At 40.5% G+C, this 21,649-nt stretch overlaps 1 long non-coding RNA gene across 1 annotated transcript; it reads left to right on the top strand.

The window, feature by feature from the left end:
• Positions 1–18,583: 18,583 nt before the first annotated feature.
• Positions 18,584–21,418, top strand: LOC131257377 (uncharacterized). The gene is made up of 3 exons (XR_009177346.1): positions 18,584–18,995; positions 20,593–20,757; positions 20,849–21,418. It is a non-coding gene; the product is annotated as an uncharacterized LOC131257377 (long non-coding RNA).
• The last annotated feature ends 231 nt before the right edge of the window (positions 21,419–21,649 follow it).

Below are 21,649 nucleotides of genomic sequence, written 5' to 3'. Positions count from 1 at the left end.
TTCAAGAATTCAAGATGAAAGTCGATCTTCCTAATTTGAATAACCAACTCTACTTCAAGGACTTCCTCGATTGGTTACTTGAAGTCGAATGTTTCTTCGACTACATGGACATCGTAGAAGAAAAGAAAGTTAAACTCGTGGCCTACAAGTTGACAGGCAGAGCTTTAGATTGGTGGTAACAACTTCAACTCGATCGGATGAGACAGATGAAGGTGTCAATCCACACCTGGCCATGGATGAAGAAGTCATTGTGCATGCGATTCCTCCATCGAGATTACGATCAGGTATTATTCCAACAAAACCAAAATTATTATCAGGATAGTCGATCAGTAAAAGGTTATGCAGAAAAATCCTATTATTGGTCCGTGAGAAACGACTTCATCAAAATGGAGTTGCAACAGACCACAGGATTCATTAGTGGCGAACATGTGACCTCTATAGGAATGAAAAACCAACCCAAGACTTCTAAAGTGGAGGGACAATATCTCATCACTGAAAAAGCCTTTGTTAAACAATCTGAGGAAATGGGAAATATATATCCATTAGTTGAAAAGAAAAAAATATGTGGAGCCTGTGAATATCCTATAGGATTTGGAACCAATATCGCAGGAGTTCAAGAGGATTGTGCTCGATGAACTCTCTAATAAATTACCTCACATACGAGATATACAAAATCATGTTGATCCCGTCTCAAATGACCCTCCACTTTAGAAGTTTCAGGTGGTCCTTTTAGATCTATAAGGGCCAATATGGTCTTCCGGCCGTCATTGACGAAGATATATATATTATCTTGCCCTTTCTAAGTGGCGTTACGGTCAGATCACCAGGGCCGACCGAGTAGTATGTGACATGCTTTCATGTTAACCACATCGCATACTACTTCATCCTTATAATGTTTATCAAAATTTACAAACATTAATTGTAACATCTATTGAAGGCACCTTCAACATACCCAGCGTGATGTCGAAGATGCAACAGTTAAGACATTTCCAAGTGAAGAGAGGATCGGGTAGGATAAAAGGGCATCCACAACTCGACCGTACTAGCAACCTCCAAACTCTGTCAGGCGTAATGGCTGGCAAATGGATGCATGGTTGCTTGAGAAAGTTCACCAATCTTAGAAAAGTAGGAATATGTTTAGATAAAAAAAAGGAGCGTATGTTGAGGTATTGTATGAATTCATTGTCAAATTGGACGGCCTCCAGTCCTCGTTTGTGAAGGAACCCCAAATACCATCGAACTTGCATTTTACACGTCTTCTCAAATTAAGTAAGTTGCATTTAGTTGGAGGGTTAGAGAAGCTACCTGAGTCTACTGAATTCCCAGCAAACCTCACGAAGCTCACCTTGGAACTCTACTGTTTAAAGCAAGACCCACTGTTGACGTTGGAGAAGCTGAAAAAGCTTCGCATTCTCAAATTGCTGGAACATTAATTCATACATGGGAGTGTGACGCAGGGGAGGACGTGAGGTCGAGCACCATCTTCCTCAAGAGGATAACTATTTCGAATCCACGGAACTTCTCTGGACTCCTCACAGAGACTTCTCGAATCCACGAGGAAAGAAAGTAGAAAATAGAAATAAATTCTAATAAATTCGAAATTGATTAATGAATAATTAAAAACGAGTTCACAACCCTTTAAATAAGGGTACCAAGCAATGGGAAAGAAATCAGAATCAAACTACAACTCAAACTCCTAGAATCCACGACTTACTATAAATAGTAAACTTACTATTTATAGACGGTCGTGATGTCTACTAGTGCGCAAGGTTTTCGGCCAAAAATAGTAAGTGTCCTATTTGGCTTCACCAAACCGTTCTCCTAATTATTCTAAGCTCTTTTCACGTTGGGCGCAACTCCTAAAGCCCGACGGATGAAGAGTTATAATCAAGCTAAAACTTATTATTTATAGTAAAAACAAAATTAAAATAGGGAAACGACCGTCGATCAAGGGGTTTTTTGCAATTCCGGGCTGTGCAACCTGGCGAAAGTAGCTCCTTCTACCCCAAAATGATATATTTTACGTCAGATAACTCATTCCGGATTGCGAGATACGCCCGATCTAAGGTTCGATGGTCCGAATCACTTCTGTCGTCGACCGAGCCTTTTCTTATCCATCTTGGCCATGAAACTGTTCCCGACCCGCTCCACATCAGTACCTATCAATCTTTACTGAAATGGGCCATCCGAGGTGAACCGACCCATAAAGTGGGTCGCATTTGTTCGTTTCATCAAAAAACGCGCGCTTTTAGCTCAAAATGAATTTTTAGGAAAATTTTACTATTTTTAGTAATTCTGATTTTTAAAATATTTTTAGAGTTTTAGATTTTCTTTTCTTATATAAATAACTTTTAGTTATACTAGGACTCTTCTAGAGAAAGTTTATTTGCAATTTTTATTTTTAAAAATTAGGCCTTAGAAGAATTTTATTAGAATTAGGATTTTTATTAGATTTAGAATTTTGCTATTTTTAGTAATTACGAATTTTAGTTTATTTTTTCTTTATTAATGGTGTAAGGAGACGCATTAGAGGATTATCAATTATTCATTAATTAATTTTGAATTTATTAGAATTTATTTCTATTTTCTGCTTTCTTTCCTCGTGGATTCGAGAAGTCTCTGTGAGGAGTCCAGAGAAGTTCCGTAGATTTAGAATAGTTATCCTCTTGAGAAAGACGGTGCTCGACCTCACGTCCTCCCCTGCGTCAGTTTGGTATCAAAGCGAGGTTTCTCCTCGGATTGATGGATTTTAACAATGGGTCAGGCAACAATCCCATGGGCGGTGCTCCAAGGAATTTACCTTTAACGGCAACAGCTTTCGAAGCGACGCAACGAGAGAATCGGCAAGCCATGCAAGGGCTGCAGGCTTCCATCGATCGCATGACGGATCGTTTGGCAGAGGCCTTAGGGCACTCCGTGTTTATGGTGGTGATCCACCACCAGCAATTGCTAGAATTCGTAATTATACTGATCGTAGGGCGATGCTATCAATGAACCACAGGATGGTTCAAGAATTCAAGATGAAAGTCGATCTTCCTAATTTTAATGGCCAACTCTACTTTAAGGACTTCCTCCATTGGTTGCTTAAAGTCGAACGTTTCTTTGACTACATGAACATTGTAGAAGAAAAGAAAGTTAAACTCGTGGCCTACAAGTCGACAGACAGAGCTTCAGATTGGTGGGAACAACTTCAACTCGATCGGACGAGACAGATGAAGGTGCAAATCCGCACCTGGCCGCGGATGAAGAAGTTATTCTTCCACGAAGTCCCGTATGGTTAAGAGAAAATAACCCTCCACTTTAGAAGTTTCAGGTGATTCCTCTAGATCTATAGGGGCCAATATGGTCTTCCGGCCATCCTTAACGATGATATATATGTTATCTTGCCCTTTATGAGTAGCGTCACGGTCAAATTGTCAGGGTCGACCGAGTAATATATGACATGCTTCCATGTCAACTACATTACATACAATTTCATCCTTATAATGTTTGCCAATTGAAAAGGATATGGTGCACTGTTCAGTTACCTTTGTTTCGCTAACATTCTTGATCAACTGATCGTATATGGGGAGGAATGACGCTCCGTTTTCAATTGTAATTTTTCTACCATTATCCTGGAGATGATATTCTCACTGCTCTCGCAGTCGATGATCACATCACAGACTTTTTGATTCACCGTACACCTAGTTCGGAAGATGTTATGCCGCGTGGATGCATTTCTTTTCTTGGCGCATATAATAGTCGCCGAAGACGAGCGACTTGCCATGATCTTGCTAAACCCAACCTGAATCATCTACCTCGTCCTCGATGGTATGCTCCTGTTCTTCAATATTTGGATCTTTATAAGCGTTATCAACTACCATCATTGATGGTGAGGTTTACCACTTTTCGCTGGGACAAGTATTTGATAGGTGGCCCAGTTGGCCACAACGATAGCAATTATCGGGCCTTGGTCGAGCATAGGGATTCGGAATTCTACTTGGACCAGCAGCAGTAGATAGCCCTTTTGGGGTCTAGCTTGCCCGCTTCCCCGATCTCGGTTCTCAAACGTAGGGGGTTGAGTGCGTGCTCCTACGGGCTCCTTCCCCTTAGGCAGTGTGGTTCCCGGTTGGACCTACCACAGTGATCCTTGCAGTAGGATAGATCCGTGTGTTAGGACGTTCAAGTTGCGCTTTTCCGAGTAGCCAACTTAATCGCATCATTCATCGTCCACATGGGCTTGCGTCTGGACTCGATCCTGGATAGCCATACGCAATCCACCATTGAATCGGGTGACTTGCTATTCAGTCTCGATCAAATCGTTACGCACCGCCAGCCGAAAATTCTTCTGCGTATTCTCTCACCGATCGACTACCCGTCGACAATTTTGGTATTGTTGGAATAATACCTGATCGTAATCGCTAAGGAGGAATCGGGCACGTAGTAGCTGCTTCATCTACTGCCAAGTGCGGATTGGTGCTTTTGTCTGCCTGGTTCGCGCGAGTTGCAGTTGTTCCCACCAAGCAGAAGCTCCTCCTTTTAACTTGTAGGCCACAAGCTTGACCTTCTTCGCTTCGGGGATGTCCATATAGTCGAAAAATCGCTCAACTTTAGAAAGCCAATCGAGAAAATTCTCAATGTGTAGTTGGCCATTAAAGCTAGGAATATCAACCCTCATCTTGAATTCTCGATCCGTTCGATTTACTCGATCGCCACCATGTCTGGGGTGCTGGAAGATTATGTCGTCAATCTCCTCCTCACTGGAGCCCCCTTCCTCATGAATGACCCTTGGATGCACTGTCGGTACTATCCTGCGATCAGGGCGATTAGGGTTTAGGGCGATTAATTGGGGGTGGAGGATTGTCACCAGGAACACGGAGTTGCCTTAGGTTTTCCGCCAAGAGATCCGCTATGCGGTCGATGGAAGCCTGCAGCCCTTACATGACTTGTGAATTCTAGGAGTTTTAGTTGTAGTTTGATTCTGATTTCTTTCTCATTGCTTGGCACCCCTATTAGCTTTCTTTCCTCGTGGATTTGAGAAGTCTCTATGAGGAGTTGATGCAAGGGAGGACGTGAGGTTGAGCACCGTCTTCCTCAAGAGGATAACTATTTCGAATCTACGGAACTTCTCTGGACTCCTCACAGAGACTTCTCGAATCCACGAGGAAAGAAAGCAGGAAATAGAAAGATTCTAATAAATTGGAATTTAATTAATGAATGAATAAAAATGAGTTCACAACCCTTTAAATCGGGGTACCAAGCAATGGGAAAGAAATCAGAATCAAACTACAACTAAAACTCCTAGAATTAGCGACTTACTATAAATAGTAAACTTACTATTTATAGACGGTCGTGATGTCTACTAGTGCGCAAGTTTTTCGACCAAAAATAGTAAGTGTCCTATTTGGCTTCACCAAACCATTCTCCTAATTATTCTAAGCTCTTTTCACGTTGGGCGCAACTCCTAAAGCCCGATGGATGAAGAGTTATAATCAAACTAAAACTTACTATTTATAGTAAAAACGAAATTAAAACAGGAAAATGACGGTCGATCTAGGGGTTTTTCACAATTCTGGACTGCGTAACCTGGCATAGTGGGGTTGGTTGGCTAAAGTAGCTCGTTCTACCCCAAAATCATATATTTTACGTCAGATAACTCATTTCGGATTGTGAGATACTTCCGTTTTAAATTCTGATGGTTTGGATCACTTTTGTTGTCGACCGAGCCTTGTCTAATCCATCCTGGCCATGAAATTATCCGTAAATAGTTTTAGAGTTTTAGATTTTCTTTTCTTTTATAAATAACTTTTAGTATCCTTGCAGCTTGAAAGTTTAGATCAATTAAAGGAGTGGAGAGTGGAGGAAGGAGCTATGCCTAATCTTTTACATTTACGGATCAGAGACTGCCTGAAATTGAAGAAGCTTCCAGAAGGACTGCAACACGTGAGTACCCTCAAGAAATTGGAGCTGTGGTACATGGATCGAAAATTCAAAGCAAGGCTCCAAGAAAACGAGGGAGAGGATTGGCATAAGATTCGGCACATACCATCCATCCACATAAACTAGGATGAGAGTGCTTATTGGGAGCAGCACTGGCACTTCCTCTCCAAGTCAGAGATACATTGGTGAGACTTGTTTACCCTCTTATTTTTTATTTACCTGTTAATACATACTCCCGAAATAGTATAATCATATCATTTTTCTTTTTACTTCTTGTGTAACTTAGAAAAAAATTCAAACAGTCTCGTGAATTTGAATTTTAAATTCTAATTATATTCTTAAAGTAATTTATTCTTTTAAATGCTTTAAATTGTTACTACGAAAATGCTACCTTCTCCCTTTATTAGTCCGTAGTGCCGATCCTGATGAAGGCACGTGGAAAATTCATTCCCATCGCCTCTCAATGGTCCACGTCATTATCGGTGACTCCAGCTAAAAATATAGGCCGGATTTCACACTTCCAAATACATTCGTGGTACACAACATAACTTTTATTGTGATCCACACCGTCCATCAATTTTTATATATCATTCTTACATAATGAGCCCAAAAGTTAGGCGCATGTAAAGCTCAAGGGCACCACAAAAAGCAGTGGGGATTGAACTACCACAGTTAAAACCTTAATAGGGTCCACTGTAAGGTTTGTTTGCCATCTAACCTCAAATTACCCTACCATGTTGCCATGCTTGAGGTATGTATATTATATCCACCATGGCCATCCATTTAATGCATTATCCAAAAAAAATAAAAAATGAGGCCAGGTGGACCAAAACATTGAAAAAATAGTGATTGACCATTAATGTGCCACAAAAGTTTTGAAACAAGCTGATATTTGTTTTTCCTCTTCACCTGGGATTATTTGAACTTATGAACAGGTTGAATGACAAATAAAAGCTACCAAAGCCCTATGGTCCACCTGATAATTGTATCTTCTTAAGTTTTGGTATCATGCTCTAAAGTGATATGAAAAAACAGATGGGCCTAGTGGATACAGAATACACACATCAAGGTGGGCCCTACGGTAAGGGCTGCACCATCTCGGGTGAGGCAGTGTCTTACCTAATCTGCTCCCCTCATAGTGGTACTGAGTTGCCACGCAATCCGCTTCCCCTCACCACACAGTTGAGTAACGGGACTTCTTGAGGTGTAAAATTTACGTGATGTGTTTCCTAGATATCCACACTGTCCATTCATTTTTGCATATCATTTTAGGATATGAACTGGAAAAAAAAAAAATAAATGCAGAATCAAAGATAAAATAGGCAAAATGAAAACTTTTTGTGTCACAAAAGGCTCCGATATTTGTATCTTAATTTCTTCCAAGTATATATGTGTGATCTTATGAACAGGGGGTTTTAATTACAAACCACACCACCCAAAGTGGAAGAGGTAAGAGAGGAGGTCTGAATGAACTGTTTGCAGTCACTGTAACAAAACTGGCCACAGTTGATCAGTGTTGGATTCTTCAATCTAGCAATTAAGATCACTAGCATTTATATTGCACATAAGCATATCAAAAGTGATGGCATCTGCTGATTCCTATGTGATTCATCTTCAGCTTAGATTTATCATCTTTCTTTTTCTTTTTTCTTTTTTTTCTTTTATCTAATTCTCAAGCCTAATTTCCTCCATCATAAAAGATCTCCTTAGCTACAAACACATCACCGCCAGCGTTCGTGGTGTCATCTACATGAGCTTTATATGCATCTCAATTTTGGGTTCATGCAATAGAATTATTGGAAAAATTAATAAATGATGTATATCTAACACAAAAATCATGTTGGGATCTAAAAAAGTTTTACACATTAAAAGTTGTGTTGTGTAGTTAGCGATTTATTTGGTACAGAAAAATCCAAGATATCTTATTAGCTGGTAAAGCTGTAAAGGGGTGAGGCCTGGGGTGGGGTTGGTTTTGGCCCGATTTTGAACTGTTTTGGGCTGCGCCGTCAGCCCAATAGCCCAACTCTATTTAAAATTCTGATGTTACTGCTCTCAGCCGGGTCCATTGACACCCCTATTAGCCGGAGTCATCCAAAATGCCGTGTACCAATGAGAAGTGATGGCCTTGGAAACGGATTGGCTACTCCCCCTGCCACCGGCCAATGGCTGGTGGTTGGTGCTTTGTGAGCCCCATCATGATGTATGTGTTTCATCCATACCATCCATCTATTTTTATAGATCATTTTATGGTATTAGACCAAAAATGAGTTATCTCACAATTTCAAGTGGATCACGTTACAGGAAACAGTGTTGAATGAACGTCGACCATTAAATACTTTTTGGGGGCCATAAAAGTTTTGGATCAAGTTGATTTTTGTTTTTCCCTTCATCTGGGTCTGTATGACCTAATCAACAGATTGGATGTCAAATAAACAGTACAGTTGGCCTTAGGAGGATTTTAATGGTGGATATTCAATCACTATTGTTTTACTATGGTGTGGTCCACCTGAAATATATATCCCTCTAATTTTTGGGATCAAGCTCTAAAATGATCTGTAAAAATGGATGAACAGAATGGATGAAACACGTACATCATGGTGGGGCCCACAGAGCTCTGACCACCAGCCACCGGGTTGGTGGCGTGGGAGTAGCTAATCCATTTTCAATTTACTGGAGAAATTTCCAACTGTACGACCCATTTATGGCCCATTCCCAAGATGGAACCCACCTCATTTTACTTTCCAAGAATAAGCCCCAGATGTACGGACGCCTTCCAAAAGGTCGCAAATGCCCCCTGGTTTTTCTTTCAAGCGGATCGGCTGGTGCTCGAGGACGAGCGCTGACGCTCCTCGAACTCCGAGTTGTACGAACGGTTCAAAGGAGATCAACGTTACATGGCCCAACAGTTATGTATTTATTATATCCACAACGTTCATCAATATTTTGAGATCATTTCGGAGCATTATCCCAAAAAAAAAAAAAAAATCATATCCAAAGATCAACTGGACCACACCACAAAGAGCAGCAGAAAATTGATTTTCACTGTTGAAACTTTTGTAGGGCCCACCATAACATTTATTTTCCATCCAATCTATTCATAAGGTCACAGAGACCTGGATGAAGAGGAAAAACAAATTTCGTAATGATCCAAAACTTCCGTGACCCCTAAAAGGGTTTCAACGGTATACGTTCAATTCCCCACTGCCTTTTACAGTGTGGTCCACTTGATAGTTAGATCTATCTTATTTTTCGTCTCAAGCCTTAATATGAGCTCGCCAAATAGATGGACAGTTTGGATATAACACAGACCTCATGATGGGACCCACAAAAACAATACAGGAAAAAAAAAAGTTGCCGTAGTCTAACAAATTTATTATTTTTTTTCTTTTTTTTACGGGGAGAACTTTTTCTCCCTTACATTTTTCTCAAATACATAAATATGTAAATATGTATATAAGTATATAAAAATATTTTTCTATCTCTTAATTCATTTCTTTGTCTATTTATTTAACAAGCATATCTCCTAAACTAGAATGAGTTACTTAACGTACCATATATGATTTTGGGGTAGGAGAAGCTAATTTAGCCAACCAACATAGTAATTTTCCAAGATTTCATCAGTTTGATGGTTAAAAATCCACTTCACGATCAATTCACTTCACTTCACGGCCATTTCCATGCACTTCACGATCATTTCACTTCACTTCACCGTCATTTCCATGCATTTGACGGTCATTCCCGGCGATTCCGTGTTGATTCACGGTCAATTCGATGCACTTCACGGCCATTTCCACGCACTTCGCGGTCAATTCACTTCACTTCACCGTCATTTCCATGCATTTCACGGTCATTCCCGGCGATTCCGTGTTCATTCACGGTCAATTCACTTCACTTCACGGCCATTTCCACGCACTTCGCGGTCAATTCACTTAACTTCACCGTCATTTCCATGCATTTCACGGTCATTCCCGGCGATTCCATGTTGATTCACGGTCAATTCGACGCACTTCACGGTCAATTCACTTCACTTCACGGCCATTTCCACGCACTTCGCGGTCAATTCACTTCACTTCACTTCATGCCCATTTTCCTGCATTTACGCACTTTGCGGTCAATTCACTTCAATTCCGTGTTGATTCACGGTCAATTCGACGCACTTCACGGTCAATTCACTTCACTTCACAGCCATTTATACGCACTTCGCAGTCAACTCACTTCACTTCACCGTCATTTCCATGCATTTCATGGGCATTCCCGGTGATTCCGTGTTGATTCACGGTCAATTTGATGCACTTCACGGTCAATTCACTTCACTTCATGGCCATTTCCATGCACTTCGCGGTCAATTCACTTCACTTCACCGTCATTTCATGCATTTCACGGTCATTCCCGGTGATTCTGTGTTGATTCACGGTCAATTCGACGTAGTTCACGATCAATTCACTTCACTTCACTTCACAGCCATTTCCACGCACTTCGCGGTCAATTCACTTCACTTCACCATCATTTTCATGCATTTCATGGTCATTCTCGGCAATTTCGTGTTGATTCACGGTCAATTCGACGCACTTCACGGTCAATTCACTTCACTTGACGGCCATTTCCACGCACTTCGCGGTCAATTCACTTCACTTCACCGTCAGTTCCATGCATTTCACGGTCATTCCCGGCGATTCCGTGTTGATTCACAGTCAATTCACTTCACTTCACGCCATTTCCATGCACTTCACGGTCAATTCACTTCACGTCACCGTCATTTCCATGCATTTCACGATCATTCCTGGCGATTCCGTGTTGATTCACAGTCAATTCGACGCACTTGACAGTCAATTCACTTCACTTCACGGCCATTTCCACGCACTTTGTGGCCAATTCACTTCACTTCACCATCATTTCCATGCATTTCACGGTCATTCCCAGCGATTTCGTGTTGATTCACGGTCAATTCGACGCACTTCACGGTCAATTCACTTCACTTCACGGCCATTTCCACGCACTTCGTGGTCAATTCACTTCACTTCGCACCCATTTCCATGCATTTCACGGTCATTCCCGGCAATTCCATGTTGATTCACGGTGAATTCAACGCACTTCACGGTCAATTCAGTGGAGATTGAATGCCGTCACAATGGAAAAGCGTCGAGTCGTGGTATGACTGTCGACCCCAACTCATGACGATTACAGTGGCATCGGGTTGTGACCCGGTCGACCCCATTTATGTGAATTTTATGTAAATGGGGTCGATCGGGTAACTGTCCAGCGAGTTGGGGTCGACCGGGTTAGACCCGGTCGACCTCGATTGTTTTCCATGGTGATGGCATTCAATCTCTACTATTTTCTATCATGTGGCCCATTGAGCTTTGGATCTACATCATTTTTGGCTACATGAGAGTGAAGTGAAGGGAATTGACCATGAAATGCTTGAATTGGCCGTGAAGTGAAGCGAAATGACCGTGAAATGAAGCGAATTGATTCCTTAACCACTCTACCATAACATTCTTTTATCTAAGCTTAGATTCTTTTAGCTAAGTTTAATCACAACATTCTATGGATAAGTTAAAGAAGTTTATGCTTTTAGCTAAACATCCAAAATAGCTCACAAGAACCATCTATTCTACCTGACCCTGTATATTTATCGAAGTCATTGATACAGAGGAAACCATCATGAATGGGTCATGTCTGAGAAATCTCCCCAATTGGTCAACTCTAACCTCATTGTTGTGTTCGTATAAAACAGCATGGTTAAGTATGATTTGGTGGCTAAGATCTTATAATTTAGGAGATTTAGAGGGCGTGATCCATCCATGGTGAGAACGTTCACATCAATGGCTTGGATAAACCAACCATGGCCCCAGTTCTACAATCTCGGTGACGAATTTTATCATTCACCACAATGATCGTGAAATTCATGGAATTGACCGTGAAGTGAAGGGACTTAACCGTTTAATTCACGGACATTTCCATTCACTTCACTTCACGGTCATTTCCATGCATTTCACGGTCATTTCGCTTCAATTCACGGTCATTTTCATGCATTTCACGGTCATTTTGCTTCAATTCACGGTCATTTCCATGCATTTCACGGTCAATTCCCTTCACTTCACGGTCATTTTCATGCATTTTATGGTCATTCTCGGCGATTCCGTGTTGATTCACGGTCATTTCCATGCATTTCACGGTCATTCTTGGTGATTCCGTGTTGATTCACGGTCATTTCTACGCACTTCACGGTCAATTCCCTTCACTTCACGGTCAATTCACTTCACTTCACAACCATTTCCATGCATTTCACAATCATTCCCGACAATTCCGTGTTGATTCACGGTCATTTCCACACATTTCACGGTCAATTCTCTTCACTTCACGGTCATTTCCAAGCATTTCACGATCAATTCGATTCACTTCACGGTAATTTACATGCATTTCACAGTTATTCCCGGTGATTCCGTGTTGATTCACGGTCATTTCCATGCATTTCATGGCCAATTCCCTTCACTTCACAGTCATTTCCACGCATTTCACGGTCATTCCCGACGATTCCGTGTTGATTCATAGTCATTTCCATTAGGGCTGAAAGTTGGCCGGGTTCAACTCGACTGACCCGTGACCGACCCGACATTGGGTTGGGCTCGGGCAGCATGTATCGGGTCCGATCTCAAGCTTGGGCTATACAAACACCAACCCAATAAAACTTGGGTCGGGCTCGGGTTGAGGTCTCGGGTTGCCCGACCCAACCCGAACTTGATCAATATATAAGTTACTTATAAATTATAATTGAGTGTGGATCATTTTTGTCAAAGGCACACTCGGGTCTCATTTGTCCACGTCATTTCCAATGACTCAAGCAAATAAGATATGCCGAATTTCTCTGTTTCTAAATAGATTGCATGCTATGCTAGATAACTTTTAAAGGAGTAGTTCTCCTATATTGAAATACAATAAACTAATGTAATAAAGAAAATATTAGCACATATACAATGACCGTGAAATGCATGGGAATGATCGTGAAGTGAAGGGAATTGACCGTGAAATGCGTGGAAATGACCATGAATCAACACGAAATCGCCGGGAATGACCGTGAAATGCATGAAAATGACCGTGAAGTGAAGGGAATTGACCGTGAAATGCGTGGAAATGACCGTTAATCAACACAGAATCATCGGGAATGATCGTGAAATGCATGGAAATGACCATGAAGTGAAGCGAATTGACCGTGAAATACGTGGAAACGAGTGTGAATCAACACGGAATCACCGAGAATGACCGTGAAATGCGTGGAAATGACTGTGAATCAACACGGAATCACCGGGAATGACCGTGAAATGCATGGAAATGACCATGAAGTGAAGGGAATTGACCGTGAAATGCATGGAAATGACCGTGAATCAACACGGAATCGCCGGGAATGACCGTGAAATGCATGAAAATGACCGTGAAGTGAAGGGAATTGACCGTGAAATGCATGGAAATGACCGTGAATCAATACGGAATCACGGGAATGACTGTGAAATGAATGGAAATGACCGTGAAGTGAAGGGAATTAACCGTGAAGTGAAGGGAATTGACCATGAATTGCATGGAATTTACCGTGAAGTGAAGCGAATTGACCGTGAAATGAATGGAATTGATCGTGAAGTGAAGTGAATTGACCGTGAAATGAATAGAATTGATCGTGAAGTGAAGCGAATTGACCATGAAAGTGAAGGGAATTGACCGTGAAATGAAATGAATGAAATTGACCACGAACTGATTTAAATTGGCCACAAAGTGAATGAAATAAATTTTTGACCATCGACCTAATGGAATCTTGGAAAATAAGTAGGTTGGTTAGCTAAAGTAGCATCTCCTACCCCCAAATCCTATATGGTACATCAAGTAACTCATTCTGGTTTAAGAGATATATTTATTAAATGAATAAAGAACGAAATGAATAAAAAGATAGAAAAAAAAAATTTATATGCTTATATATACATATTTATATAAATATGTATTAGAGAAAAATGTAAGAGAGAAAAAGTTCTCCTTGTAAAAAAAAAAAGTACAAATGTGGAACAGCAAGTTGGGGTCAACCGGGTTTGGACCCGATCGACCGGGTCAGTAGGACAGTGACTTGGGGTGGACCCGGTCGACCCCAACTCACAATCCACCCTTTTGTAATCGGCAGTTTATGGCTACGGTTATAACTACGGTTATAATTCGTAGCCAAAGGTTGGCCCCAGCTTTCACTTATCAAAAAACTGAAAAAAAAAAGAGGGCATTTTCGACCTGAAATGGGGCCGTACATCTGGGGCTTATTCTCGGGAGGTAAAAAGCGAGTGCGTTCAAAAGGTTGATGGGCCATATATGGGTCGTACAGTTGGAAATTTCTCCTAATATACTGGGTCCTGAACACGGGCTGTCTGCACTCGCATCCATACATCTTTAAGAAGACAGTATTTTCATTTGAGTGCGGTCCGTCTTTGTGCAAGGGCTGTGCCTTTCTTTATCATTGGTCCACGTTACTGATGCTGACGTCAGTAGAAAAAAATTAAAAATAGAAAGAGAAATACATACGTGGAAATATATGCATTTTCTCTTTGGTGTACCCCGAATTTTTCTCTTCCAATCTCTCGAGGCATGAATCTTCTGTGCCCTACCATGATATATGTGTTAGATCCATACCGTCTATCCATTTTACCATATCGGTTTTGTGATGAGCCCACGGATGTTCAGATAGACATCTTGCCCGATTGCGTCGGAAGGAAGAAAGGACGTACATTTTTGGAGGTGTTGAACTTTTGTGGCCCCACCATGATGTATGTTTTAGATCAACACCGTCCATCCATATATTGAGATCATTTTATGCCTTGATGAAAAATGAGGCAGATCCAAAGTTCAAGTGGACCACAAAACAGGAAACATTGGTAATTGTACACTCACCGTTGAAATTTTCTTCGGGCTAAAGAAGGCACGGATCAACCTTCTATTTGTGTTTCTTCCTTCATCCAGGTATGTGTGACCTGATGAACAGGCTTTAAGGCAAATAAAGGTCATGTTGGGCCCTAGGAAGGTTTCAACGTTAGGCGTTCAATCTCCATTTCTTTATGTGGTGTGATCCCCTTGAGATCTTGATCTGCCTGGTTTTTGGGTCCATGCCCTAGACCGATCTTTCAAAACGGATGGACGGTACTGTGGATCTAAAACATACTTCATCGTGGGCCCATGGAAGATCCACGCTTAAAAATATTTCCTTAGGAAAAAATTCGGTGTACACCAAACAGGTAATACGTACATTTCTACGTATGTATGTCTTCTTTTCCTGCTGGTGACGTGGAACAATAATAAAGGCAATGGATCCCCATTGCCTGAACGCAGACTTTCAGCACTCTTTTAAATTTTTTACTGTTTAATTATTATTATTATTATTATTATTTTATAGAAGTCTGCGTGTTAATTATTTGAAGAAATGCTCCTACCATGAACTTTTGTATTAAACCATTATAGCGGTCCTCAGCTTGAATGCAAGCAGATCGTTGTTTGGATGATAAGAACAATTGTATCATCCATCGAGTTGACCTGACCTTGCTTTGGTGAACTGTCGTATAAATAGTAATAATAATAATAATTATTATTATTATTATTTTAATTCATTTGATCAGTGACTTTTCCTTGCTAAATGTGGATTGTGGATCATTTTTTGTTTAAAGGCAATTGATCAAATGGTCAGCATCATCTCATCAGTTTGGAAGGGCTTGCCAAAAGCATTGTTTGGATGATCCGAATGTGCAAGCATGTGAGGATCATTCATCAAATAAATAGTCTGGATTACTACCTTAGTTGCTTGTACGTGTGTGTGTGTACACACACACACACACACAGAGGGGTGTCTAATCTGAATGGTCCATGTGATGCGGAATCCCATGAAATCCCAAGGGACAAATTTTCGCCCTGATCTAATATTCTAGTGGGCCATAGCAAATAGAAATGCAAATCAAGGGAGGAAACTGTTTTCATTTTTCATGGCACAACAAAGTTTTGAATCAAAGTAAAACTTGGGCCTGGGGGTTTTCATGAGGTGCTACTTCACATGGACGGTTCAGACTTTGGATCCACATCACATATGATGGGTTCTCAAAAAAGTTCGCACCAGCTCCGTGCGAACTGGTGCACAAGTGAGCATCTCTCTCTCTCTCTCTATATATATATATATATATATATATAAGCTCTTTTATTGGAGAAGCTACGTTTAAATTAGAGATTTTTTGATATACAATCTCTTGCTTTTTTAGGAGACAAGACTTGACAGGGTGGAGGCGACTGAACGGGACATCGAGAATGGTTGTGAATGAAAATTTATTTTCTTTTTGTGGTTTCTCTTTTAGCTTCTTCATGTATTACTGTTGGAGATATTTGGATGATGTTTTCAAACTATAGCATGATTATGTGCGTGTGTGTGTGTGTGTGTGTGTTTTAGTTTGGCTATTAATCTTCAATACCTCAATATAATAAGTTGTCTTTGAAATGTTTGAGATGCATTGCTTTATCTGTATTTGAATTTAATATGCTTATTCAAAGTGGAAGTAGTTATTTCAAGTGTTGGTTCTGAGGAGATCCACAATGCTTTACTGGAGAGTCTACATGGGTGCGTGGTCAGAGAATATCATCAGGTGCAGGCTACAATCTAGCTTTCTCTGTGCAAAATTTAGGTAAGTCTAATTCCAATCACCTGATAGGCCATACATATAGATTAAATGCTGACCGTCTATTTCTTGAGCATACATTTGGCTCACGTGGTTTGTGACCAACCTGTTTCTTGGACCTAGGTATAAGTTCTGGGTGAGGCTTCCTAAGCCCACACGTGGGTGAAGCCTTGCAAAACAACATGCAGTCACATGTGCCAACATAGCATGATTTGCAAGAACAGAGAATTCCATTAAGTGGAGCCTTGCAAAACACCATTATTTTCATAGAAAATTCATGTATTTTTTCCAAACTGTCATTTGTAGGACATTGATCTACGGATTAAGATATGTAGTAGACCCTATCAAATATTAGTCTGGATCTCCGAACTACAACCCCACTTGCACGGAATGCTTGTAGAAGGACACTCCAATCAAATAGATAGGAACTATAATTCCTTCTATTTTATTATCGTCCAGTTTTAAAATAGATGCTTTAACTAATTTTATAGGTTTTAAGCAAATGAATTCTAGTGTGTAACTTACAGTTTTTTTTCCCCTCATAGGAGAGGTTGTGACGACCAAAGTGTTCCAAAATGGTAACGGTGGCCGTAATGGCCACCATCGTTACCGTTATGATATGGGCTGTAACGGCCCCCTGTATCGGTAGTTATGGCCATTTTTTACTTTTCGAAAAAAAAAAAAAAAACTATTACTGGACCGTTAAGGGGCCGTTACGGACCGTTATGGCCTGTTTTTTTGTAATGGCCGTTACGGCCATTTCGACCCCGCGTAACAGTCATGACCGTTACCGTTATGTAACGGCCATTACGTAACCGATTTTGAATACCTTGGTGATGACCCACACTTGCGAAGTGACAAGAAGGATGTGTTGAATAGTGTCATGGGATTCCATTTTCCTTTAACGGTTTCTTGTCATGATCATTCTGTTATAAATGGTGGTAAGATGTTTTGATGACATAATTTTCAAATTGCAGCACGAGGAGCTTTTGCTACCTATCTTTCGACATGCTATGATGTGCTATTATTTGTTATTAGACCAACTTATACAAACAATTTAAGTAACATCTTTTTTTTTTTTTTTTTAATACACACGCACACACACCCTACGCACTCACACCGTAGTGGGATTTCACCACCTATGGATACTCGAACCCTTGACCGGGTGTTGAAACTCTTGAGAATCTACCACCGGAGCAAGAGTAAGGATCCGGGGTCCTTATTCTTGCTCGAGTGGTAGACTCCCAGGAGTTTCAACTCTAGGTCAAGGGTTCGAGTACCCATAGGTGGTGAAATTCCACTAGCGTGAGTGTGTGGGGGTGTGTGTGTGCATGTTTGGAAAAAAAAAAAAAAAAAAAGCGAGGATCCAATTTAAGTAACATCTGATTTATTTTCTTGTGTGCATCTTTGCATTTAATATGCTTGTTGAACGGTAAAACAAGAAGTGATTTCTTTACAGTGTAGGCCTAGCAAGACTTCCTTCAATCTTTTCCTTTTTTGAGGTGTTGGACATTGAATGACCGGGAGTTTTGACATTATGCTCGGATTTTCAATCTACAATGCCCATGGTACAAAAATGTGTGGTTGATACGATGTTCCTATTGTTGATGGCAAATGCTCCACTCACATTGTGACCACTCTTCTTTTGGCCTTTTCTCCACTGAATGTGTGGACTGTTGGCATTTGCACCAATTCTTCTCCTTATTCTTGCTCGAGTGGTAGACTCCCAGGAGTTTCAACTCTAGGTCAAGGGTTCGAGTACCCATAGGTGGTGAAATTCCACTAGCGTGAGTGTGTGGGGGTGTGTGTGTGCATGTGTAAAAAAAAAAAAAAAAAAAAAAAAAAGAGCGAGGATCCAATTTAAGTAACATCCGATTTATTTTCTTGTGTGCATCTTTGCATGTAATATGCTTGTTGAAAGGTAAAACAAGAAGTGATTTCTTTACAGTGTAGGCCTAGCAAGACTACCTTCAATCTTTTACTTTTTTGAGGTGTTGGACATTGTATGACCGGGAGTTTTGACATTATGCTCGGATTTTCAATCTACAATGCCCATAGTGCAAAAATATGTGTGGTTGATACGATGTTCCTATTGTTGATGGCAAATGCTCCACTCACATTGTGACCACTCTTCTTTTGGCCTTTTCTCCACTGAATGTGTGGACTGTTGGCATTTGCACCAATTCTTCTATATAATATGCTGTTTATGTAATGCTTGAGTTGTATTACGTTTTCTATGTCTGGATGTAATATGCTTATTCAAAGTGGACGCAGTTATTTTAGTCTGTAGTCTTAAGAGGTCTGCAATGCTTCTCTGGAGAGTTCACATAGGTGCATGATCAAAGCTGTCCATCAGGTGCAAGCCACAATCTAGCTTCTACTGTACAAAAAATTGAGGTAATTCTAACTCTGACCGTGTGTTAGGTAATAAATATAGGTTAAATGCTCACCATACCATTTCTTTGACTTATGTTTGGCTCACCTGGTTTGCTACCAAGCTGATTCTTAGACCTAAGCATAAGTTCTGAGTGAGGTTTGTTAAGTCCACACATGGGTGGAGCCTTGCACAACAATATGCAGTAACATGTGCCAATATAGTGTAACATGAAGAACAGAGCTTTCCATTAAGCGACCTGTGTTATTTAAAACTTCTGGCCTAAAAGTGAAGTTGTTTCACACCTCAGTGGACCTGTTTCAAAACAAATGGATATCTAGAAATTTGTAATATCCTGTTGTGCCCCATTGAGGAGCAAAACAACTTGATTTTTTGCATGAGAAGATCTAATCACTGTTGCCCTCCTCTGTTCGTACTGGGAACATCAATGCTCTGCCTACATCTAGGGCCCATCAAAATGCATTTCATCACAATACCAAAAGCAAGTATAATTCCTTGAATTGCTCCACTTGGCACCTTCGTTTAGTTCCGTTCATCCCCAAAGACGAAGGAAGACTTGAAAATGAGTAATAGAAGTTTCTTTACAGAGGCTTCAAATTGCTTAGGATTTAATATCTGAATGATTTACCAGTAGAAAGTTACCAAGTGAGCTAGGTGAACTAATCCACCTGAGATACGTTGGTTGTGCAAATGCTGGATTACAAAGCCTCCCCTCATCAACGGGCAATCTTCACAATTTACAAACTTCTATATTTAGCATCTGTTTGCCACATCAAAATGTATATCCAATACAATTGCAAGTGGCAACAGTTAAGACATTTCCATGTGAACCACACATGGGCTTGTTTGGGAGGGTATCTCATCTAAGGGTATCCCCAACTCGACCAGATAAGTAACCTCAAGACTATAAGATATGTAAGGGCTGGCAATTGGATTTACAGTTGCTTTGCAAATCTGACCAATCTTAGAAAATTAGGAATATATTTAAAGTCAGAAGCATGTGTTGGACTGCCTCTAGTGTTGTTGAATCAACTGACAAAGAATTCCCGCATCAGTGACTCTTCCACATCTTCTCAATTTATGTAAGTTGTATTTGTGCGGAAAGTAAGAGAAGCTGGCTGAGTGTTGTGAATTTCCAACAAACCTCGCCAAGCCTATGTTGGAATGGTCCCATTTGGAACTCGGCCCATCACTTTTCAGGTTGTAGTTTGAACGGTAGCACATCACTTTTTAGGTTTCAATAACAGATTTCATTTATGTTTGGATTTAATATACCTTTTCAAAGTAGAAGCAATTTTCCCTAGTCCAGGCTCAGGGATCGATCAGTGCTTGACCAGAGAGTTTATTCATGTCAATGATCAAAGCTGCTAATTAGGTATAGCCCAGAATATAACTACCCTGGCACAAGAATTGTCTACTCTGATAATGTGATGGACCAACCATGCACATTGAATGTAGAACATTAATTTCTATTGTCTATGCCTAGGCCACCTGATTTGTGATCGGCCAGATTCCTGGACCAAGCTATTATAAGTTTTAGGTGAGCTTTGCTAGCTTCTCTAACACAATTGATGTATATTTTTAACCCTTTATTTGTAGGATATTGATTGAGGGATTAGGAGCTTCAATTTGTAAGAATTTTGGAGCATCTTCCATCCAAGGGAGGGCCAATAAGACCAATAGTTTGGAGCTAATTCCAACTGCGGCCCCAGCTTTACGGACTGTGGCACCTGGACACTTACACCCTCTTGTTTTATTCTTAATGTAAGTTTATGCTTCAATTGCTTTTGGAGATTTAAGCAAGCAAATTCAAGCATGTAATTATCAAGGTTTTTAATCACAGATTGATTTCCAGGCTCTTTCTTTCATATGATAGACTGTGATGACACACACATATGAAGCAACTGGACGGATACGGAGAATGGTAGCATGGGAATCGATTACCTTTCGATGGTTTCTTTCCTCACTTCCTTTTGTAATGAAGGGTGGCTCAAGAAAAAAAGAGTTTGGTCAGGTGGATGTGGGAAGCATTAAGGATAATTTTATCCTCTCAGCGATCAACCACAAAGCTTTCAAAGGCCTTTCCCTGGCATCACTGTGGCACATGGAGTGAGATTTCGTGGTCCAAGCCAATGTCTCATGGAGAAGTTTCTAGACGGCCTGATAGAGAAGCTGGCCAGTGGGTCTTCAAAATCTTCGGTGATTGGTGCATGCAGATTTGGATGACATTCCAAATTGTAGCATGAGGATGTATCTATGTATGTTTTCCTAACAAAATTTTGATTTGTTACCTTGTGCCAGTTTAGGACATTCTACATTCAGTAGTTTTCACTAGCATTTTGTGTAATGTTTGATTTGTGATAGTGTATGCATGTTTTCATGTAATACTCTTGAGAGTTGAAATAGAAGCAATCTTTCATTTTTTTTACGGACCACTCTCTCCTCTAATGTATTATACAATGCGCGATAAAGAGTTTCTACAGTGTGTTTTGGTTTTTAGTTTGGACAAGTGGATCCAAGTTCCACCCTTGATGACAAATGTTGCGTTAATTAATTAGATAAATGATTTCCCAAACTATCCTTTAATAGCACGTAAAGCCTTCAAGATCTTGTAGCTAACTTGTTTTGTAAGACGAATAAAGGCCCACTCACCGGA

The sequence above is a fragment of the Magnolia sinica genome, chromosome 10 (assembly GCF_029962835.1).
Source record: "Magnolia sinica isolate HGM2019 chromosome 10, MsV1, whole genome shotgun sequence".
NCBI classification, from domain to species: Eukaryota; Viridiplantae; Streptophyta; class Magnoliopsida; order Magnoliales; family Magnoliaceae; genus Magnolia; species Magnolia sinica.
The sequence above is the reverse complement of the archived record's forward strand: the minus strand, read 5'-3'. Positions and strand labels throughout refer to the sequence as shown.